The following is an 8462-nucleotide window of genomic DNA, read 5'->3' as shown; positions in this document are numbered from 1 at the left end:
ATGACACCTTTTGTGCCAAGACAGAAAAAGGAAAATATCTTTTAATGTAATGGCTTCAAATATATATATTTGCCTTAAATTTTCATACATTTAGACAGCTAATTACACTTAAGCTGCTTTTTTGTCATTTTTCCAGAGACATATATGTATTTACCTGTCAGATAACAAGTGATTTTCTGCTCTTAAAGACCTGATTTGGAACACAATTTCATATTACACTGTACAATATATATGTATATACTGTCCTGTTTAAAGTTTATTCTTCCACTACACAGTAAACGTTTTAAAGTACTTGAACTTTTGTCATGTTACTCTGATTTTTTTCTTCTCTATCTCTTTGTGTTACTGAATTGAATACTAAATGATCTTGTAATCCTGTATCTCTCAGTTATTTCTCTGCTTTAGTCAGTGTCCTCCTGTCGATACCATTCAGCATTTTTGTTTTTACCATAAACAGCAAACATTTTTATTCATAAGTATTAGGTTGTGCTTAAAATATAGGTTTAGCCTTTAAGTGAACCATTTTTTTTGTGTCATTTAGGATTACAGTGTTTGGTGTAAAGACATTTTTTGACCATAAATGCTTTGCAAATTTTAATATGAGTGCAGTTTTAGTACAACTCAATAAATCATAAACTGTGTGTACATGCATATGGATAAGTGCTTTATATTATGAAACACATAAGACCAATTAATGAAGATCAATAGCTTTATTTTTCTAAGTATATTTCTATAATTATATATCCCCCCCCCCCCCCATTGTTATTCATTCTTATGTGCTTTTTTACATTAAGTACACACATTAGAATGGCAAATTTAAAATAATAAAACATTTCAAACATTACATTGACACTGTGCAGTGAGAAATCTCTCCGCTACTCCAAACCATGATATGGTACAAAGACAAACTGTTAACCATGTTACAAAAGGTCATTGATTTTGTTTCATCCAAACAATACTTAAGAAGATGGCAATGCACAAAAAAATATCGAAAGCCCTATTCCTGATTCCAAGGCATATTTCTTCATTGATTGTTATTCAGGAAAGCAAAAGGAAAACTGCTGTACAATATTTTGAATCCCTATAAGCCAGGGTCACATTCAATGCTCAAAGTCTCAATGTCCTGGTTAGTGATTTCAGTAGGCTACTTGTGTTATTCATCGTCATTATTTGTGTGAATTCAATAAGAATGTATCATCCAAGCATTTATTTGCCTGATGTACAGTGATGTTATACCAATCACGAGGTATGTCTGCTGGTTTTAAATTGTATTAGCAAATTTTCTGTTGTACTTCGCAAAGATGTACTTCCAGAAGTCAGTGGCCTCAATACTAGTGTCAGGCTGTATCCTCCAGTCTGGAAAGATTTGTCTGTATTCTTTATTGGGATGCCACTTGTGTCCTGTTTCATTACAGCTGAAATTCATTTCACTAGCAACAATAGATGAGCATATGTCAGGGACTAATTTCTCTGTTTGAACCCAACTGTAATGTAATGCCTTGTGGCCGATGAACTGAGGCAAAATGCTCAGTATGTTGTTTACCTCCAGCTTCACAAGGTGCACTGCAGAATGGACACTTTTTCCCACAGCCAAACACTCTGCTGAAGAGCACCTCTTGAGGTCTGTTCTTTGAGAGTCTGGTTAGCTTGACCCTTACATCCTTTAAACTACGTAGCTGATCTTCTAAAGTCTTATGCATCTTGTCTATTGAAGATTTAAGGCAATCTACAAACTCAGCAGGGTCTGAGTTGTTTAAAGCCAGAGTGGCACTGAGAGTGTCAATTGGTATGACCAGCTCTTTATCGAGAGATTTGAAGACATTGGTCACGAAATTGCAGCTGTTGTTTGTCATGCTTTTTGCACTTTCAATTGCTGTTTTGAGTTGGCTGACAATTGCGTTTAAATGTTTCATCTCTAACTTGAGAAAAGCGTCTTCCTTTGAAAAATGTTCAATGATCTTCTCTGAAATCCACTCGGTTACAAACTTCTCGTAATTTTGCACATACTCCAAAATATTTTCGAAGTCATTATCCCGAAGCAGTTGTTTTAAAAGTGAACACTGGAAAATTGTCCGTGTGCTAAAAGCAATGCCTCTTTCGCCTGTCAACATTTCATCCACAATGTCAGGTCCGAGACGTTTCTGGATGTATTCCATCACGGCAGGGGTGAAGCATTGCTGGGCACACATCTCGGCCTTGTTCTGACACTGGTCTCGCTGGTAGTAGAGGTCTTTAAAGTCAGCTAACCATTGCTCTTTGCACCTTTCGAGAGATGTCAAAGGGTCAGTTCTCTGTATGTAGTCGTCATGCATTTTCTGGAAAACTCTTGCTGCAATCCCGCAAATATGGATCTTGAGAGATGCTTCAATTTCAGGGCCGATCTCTATATCCTTGCAGTCTTCCAATTTCTTGTCAATGAAGCACAACAGTTCTTGTATGTCAGCACTATAGTCTAATTTTGCACTTGTTTTAGACGCAATAAATGCTTTGCTCTCATTTATTAATCTGTCGCATGACATTTGTATGAATTTGTGTTTTTTATTCCTCTGCATAGGTAGAAGGGAATTCTTGAGTTTTTTAAATATATTCGTTTTTACAGTCGTTGCATAAAAAGGTCCAGTGCCGCACTGATCTAGACTGGTGACATTTAACAGCATCTCACGTACGGCTCCACCTTTTGTTTCCATGTTACTGTGTAGGAATCTGTATGTTTCCTTCCCCAAATCACAGCTTGGTAGTGCTGTGAGGGAAAACTGCTTCACAATGTCATCCCACATTTTTTTAAATTCCTCATTTAGTTCAACATCAGAGAGGTTGTGTTTTGTATTCCTGCAGGTAGGGCTGTGCGATATGACGATATATATCGGATGGACGATATAAAAAGCCTATCGTTTCATATTATGCCATATCGTTTATATCGTGGTGTCGCAAAAAAACATTGTTTACGGCAAAAATTTGGATGACTGCAATCTTTCACGCCACATGGGGATGCAGGCAGAAACGTGAATAACAGCATGAATGAAGGGGTGACAGAACCGGGTGTTTCCGAGCAGGAGAAGAACCAGCCAGAACAAACCGAGGAGCTCGTTCCTAAACGAGGGACTAGATGGTTTGGTTAACTTTCTATTTGTTGTATTGACCATTTTAGGGTGGTTTGGATAAATAAACGCCAGTCTCAAATAGAGGCCTGGTCTGTTTTTTAGTTTCGGTTTGTATTTAATCTTCTAAAACCCGTCAGATCGTCTGTTTAAACCAGTTCTGTGGTGCAGATTGCGCGCATCTGGGCGGAGTTGTTAGCGCAAGCAGAGTTAGCGGAGGCCGGAGAGAGAAGGAGATCGTTTTACAGGGTATAGCCTTCATTCTTTCTTGTTGATGTGTTTCGGGCAACAAGTTCATAGGCTCGATGGATATTACCAGTAATGTATTGTTCAGCCCATGGCTGTCACTTCGTTTCGTTTTTTTTTAATTCTGCCAATAATCTAAAAGCTATGGTTTTATTAAATGTACAATTATCGTTATGTATATACTGACTTCACCCTGTGCTGCAACATACATTTAGTTGTACATTCATTTACAGAAATCAGCTGGTTGAATTCAAATTGATGCTGTTATCGGATTTTCAGGTGATATTCCCAATTCATTCAGTTAACGGACGCTCTGAGGTAAAGTGTTCAGACTGCAGACTAAGCAACGATTGTATTTAATTGTACAGTACTATCATAACATAGTACAGACATGATCTTAATTCCATAATGTCCTTAAACATAACAATTTGCTGGCCATAAACTGACAGCGCGCGTCCGGTGTGCGATACCTCGAGTTGCTATAGACACGGCGCGCGCGCTTCTCGTCCGGTGAGCGACCCCCTTTAGACATAATAAAGTAGCCTAGGCTAATTCTTAGATTAACGGATTTGTTAAACACATTTATAAATAAAACGTAATCTTCGTTATCTCTAGGCCTACACTAAATTAAAGGCCTGTCTCATAGACACCTGCCTCAAATACAAGCCGGTGCAGTTCGGCGATTTGGGAAAATAAAAGCCCGGGCTATTATTTGATGTTTTACAGTATATCGTGATATATATCGTTATCGGGATATGAGATGACTTCTATCGTGATATGAGATTTTGGTCATATCGCCCAGCCCTACCTGCAGGCACTGATCAAGTTGAGCACTTTTTCTTTCATGGTATCCCTTTGATTTTGTCTTATAGCCTCCACCTTTTCAATTCCCTTCTGTATCAATACAGCATTCTCCAGTTTGTTTCGCAGATCTGTCTCAGTCTCCCTTCGAAGGCCTTTTGCACTGTTTAAAAAGTCCTCCTTGTAATTTTCAACAAGGTGAACATTTTCATCCTCGCTTTCAAAGTATTGCTCAATTTTACCCGAAAGGCTTTTCTCCTCTTTGTCAAGCTCTTTACTAGCTTCATCTTTTAAATCAGCCACTACTCTGTCAACATTAAATGCATTTCTTGTCCGCACTGACATTACACTCATGTTAGTGATTTTGGTTTCAGATTTTGTGTACCAGCCAATCATGTGCTTCTTGAAGGCCCATTCCCAAGTGTTAAACTCCACACAAAGTTTGGAGTAGGCTTCAGCGACAAGACTGTTACGAAAACTGAAAATAAAGTTTTCAAACTGGACAGCCTTCCAGAGACTTCGTATCCATTCTTCAAATTCCATCAAATTCTGTGCTGGGACTCTGGTCACCTTAAGAAGGTTAAGTATCCCATCCTTCAACTTACTGACCTCCTCACTGTAACCAGTACTAACAGGTGCCATTGGTGGAACTCCAAGCCACAATCCAGGGATGTACCAGTTGTTTCCATCAATGTTATACTCCAGAATGTCTGTAAATTTCTTGTTGTTGCCAAGTTTCTCCATTCTAGCAGCAGCTTCCGTCATTTCATCTAGTTGTTTCAAGAGAATCTTTCTCTCTTTCAAGGTCTTTTCATACACGGCGACATCTGCAGTGTTTTGATGCACAAAATGACAACAGGGCCTTTTCCCCACCTCTTTCATGCGGAGAAAGGCATGGACAACAATTTGCAAAGTGTCTTTCATTTCTGTCGCATTCTCCATGGCAATGTTGACAATAGTAATATCGCTAAGCCCAACAACCACAGTCGCAAGTTCGTTATCGTGCTCGTAACTATTTGCTAGCTTTACCAACTCCGGAGATTTTAATCCCTCGGTGTCAATCACAAGGATATAGTCACATTGAAGCTCTGATCGGAATTCCTCGGATACGCCTATTAGAAGCATGAAGGCGCCTCTTGTGCATCTTCCACTGCTAACAGCAAACTGAATTCCAAACATTGTGTTGAGGAGAGTAGACTTACCAGTGCTTTGGACTCCTAAAACTGTTATAACTCGTATCCTGTTGTGAGGTGCTGTCAGTTTGTTAAGTGCCGTAAGTACATCTCTAATCCACGTCAGAGGAATGTTTGATGCGTCTCCGTCAATAAGTTCTACAGGGAACCCGGTCAGCATCAACTGAGCACATATTTCTGGCAATTTCTTCAGGGCAGGGTACATCTTGTTTTTTTGGGAGTGTGTTGATTCATAGATTTGACTCAACTCTCTCATGAAGTGTTGAACTCCTAAAGAGCTACTGGAAATCTCTTTTTCTAGATCCCTGAGCTGTTCTTTATCTTCTTTGGGATTCTTACATACTTCCCTATACTGCTCATTAAGCCTTAACTGGTGCTTTCTTGTCAGATGATCTAAATTTATTTTCATCCATTTGAGAAAATATAACTGCTCACGTGGGGAGCAGTTCAGGCCAGAGATGAATTGATTCATTGTTTCTCTCATGTTGTTGCTTCCTTGTTGCTTTCGTAGTTTCTGGATTTGACTTTTAAGTTCACTCTTGTAGTGCTCAATATTTTGATTCTTTGCCTTGAGTCGACACATCTCCTTCTCAAGTTTGGATAACTCCTTCCATAGTTTGTCTTGCAATGACAGTTCCTTCATTTTGTATTCTGGTATATTTGTGATTTCTTGTGTGATCAGGTCTGCCCTTTTCTTTGCATTTTGACAAATGGTATTGTTTTCATCGACAAGAATCCCTAGATTCTGTGCCATCTCTGACATCTTTTCAATACTAATTTTAGTAGAATCTGCAAGTATATCAACAACGGCCTTCTGTAGAGTATCAACGAACTTAAAATCATTCATGCTTCTATCCCTATGGATTTTGGAGTATGGTTTGAACTTTGTTGTCAAATTGTCTCCTGACGTTGAACTGTCTGTGGTGCAAACCAGAACCAATTTCGAACTAATTTGCAGAGACTCCAGAAATGTCTGATTTGAGTCCAAATCATCACAGAACAGAAAAACTGCAGAGGATGTTTGGCTCAAGAAGTCGAATTGGGCCTTAAAGGCAGAAATATCCCCACGGAGGTTTGCTACGGCTACTGGCTCTTTGAATTTGTCCATAGTTTTCTTTCCCCCAGGGAGATACCAGCTCATTTCAACAAGCCCATTGGAAATCTTTCTTGGAATGTTCCCATTTTCCAGTTCCTTGTGGTAAAAAGTGTCATGATGATGCTGATCGTTGCTGAGGAGTTTGTTCAAAAACTCAGATTTGGACACACTGCTTTTTCCAAGTCTGACAAAAGAGATCAGCGGCAAATGAGTTAGTACGATGCTGTTTTCCTCTAAACTGTCCTCTTCCAACGAATAAGATCTAAACTGTTTTGTTATGTCCCTCAAGGCCCAAAGCATCAACGTGCACTCCTTTGTGTCACAGTTTGGCAGCAGCAAAGGCACAGAGAACTGACACATTGACATTTTTAGAGCCATTTCTTGCTGGAGAAAAGGATCAGCACAGTGGAACAGAGCTGTGATCAAATCTAGTGGATTAATTCCTTTCTGATCTTTATCGAAACCAGAGTTACCAGAATTAGTTACAATTTCTGAGTTTGAAGCACATTTTATAATTCTGGCTGATGAATTGACCATCATGAGCTTTCTGAGGAAAAGCCACGGCAAAGATCTAAGACTATGTGCAGTTTGGACCTCTTCAGACGGTTTCCTCAATTCCAACACAGATTGTAAAGTCAGTTTATTCTTCAAGGGCTTTTGTAGCCCCAGTTCTCTTAAAACAGATTCCATATTTATGTCTGAAATGCAAGATTATTCAGTTCATATATCTGTTTCAAATCATTGTAAGTAATGAGTGTGTGAAATGCTTCACTCTCTGCTGAAAAGACCAGCAAATACTGTATATTTTGGATGCTGGTGCCACAAACAAGCGTCATAACTAGTTTTCCTTTTGCATTCACACTCCTTTGAACAATTTGAACTGCATTCAGGATATTCATCTGATCAGTTCATGTATTTCTTGGGGATTGAACACATGACCTTGATGTAATTAGCATCATGCTATATTTTTTGAGCTAGCACCAAAGCAGCACTAACCTAAACCAACCTATATCAGTATGGTGGTCTTTTCAGCAGGGTCGTATTGGTCTTTTTTTTGGATTAGGACAAAACAGTAACTCACTTGTGCGATGTGCGATTGTAACCGGAGTACTCTCAAGTTTTTTGCCATTTAACTCAACTACAGTGCAGACCGAGAAGGAATATTCAGTTCCTGGTTTTAAACTCAAAACATTAACCTTAGCCTCATCTGTAAAAGATTCCATTGCATTGGCTTCGCTTCTCCATATCACCCTGAATCTGTGAGGGATCTTGTCATCAATGATCGGATCAAACCATTTCAGAAAAACTGAAGTGGCATCATTTTTGATCTGTATGTTTTCAGGTGGGAGTGGCTCTGTAGTGGATTATAAAACATCATTTTGTGCATAGCAATTCCATTTGCACATTGGCTAAATATTATGAAAATGCATTGGCTGTAAATGAGCAGGCTCCTAAAGCAGTCACTTACTTGTGTGGAGGATTAAAACGGCTGGTTCACTCTGTTTGCCATTATTCAGTATTGTGTTTATTGTAGCTTTGTATTCAGTAGCAGGAAGAAGATCTTCCATTGAATGTGTGTTTTCATTTGATTTCAGAGTCGCTGATTCCGTTTTCTCTTCATTTTTATACATAATCACTTGGAATTTGTAGAGACTGGGATCCATTTTTTGTGGTGGCGTCCAATTTAGCCTTACAGTTGTTGCATCCTCTGACACATATTCAAAATTCTCAGGTGCTGGTATTGCTTTGGGGAAAACAACAACACATGAGTAAACACAAATAATAAATAATACCACCCACCTTTGAGACTTTTTGTGTAAATTATAATGTTACGTCAGGTGGCGTCAAATCTTTACGAATGAGTCAATGAATCATTCACTCAACTGATTTATTCAAAGACTCTGAGCTAGCCTGACTTCGTCATACTCATATTCTAGTCAGAATGAGAGTCTGATACTGCTCCATAGGGCTTTGATTATGAGGCGTGTCTTAACCGAACCAGGAAAAAAAACCTGCACTCAATTGGAT

General features: G+C 38.9%; 1 pseudogene; it reads right to left on the bottom strand.

The window, feature by feature from the left end:
* Positions 1-1218: 1218 nt before the first annotated feature.
* Positions 1219-8253, bottom strand: LOC130102321 (interferon-induced very large GTPase 1-like; annotated as a pseudogene).
* Positions 8254-8462: the final 209 nt, after the last annotated feature.

The sequence above is a fragment of the Rhinichthys klamathensis genome, unplaced genomic scaffold (assembly GCF_029890125.1).
Source record: "Rhinichthys klamathensis goyatoka isolate OS25496 unplaced genomic scaffold, OSU_Roscu_1.1 h1tg000271l_1, whole genome shotgun sequence".
Classification (NCBI taxonomy): domain Eukaryota; kingdom Metazoa; phylum Chordata; class Actinopteri; order Cypriniformes; family Leuciscidae; genus Rhinichthys; species Rhinichthys klamathensis.
Note: the sequence above shows the minus strand (reverse complement) of the source record. Positions and strands in the feature narration are given on the sequence as shown.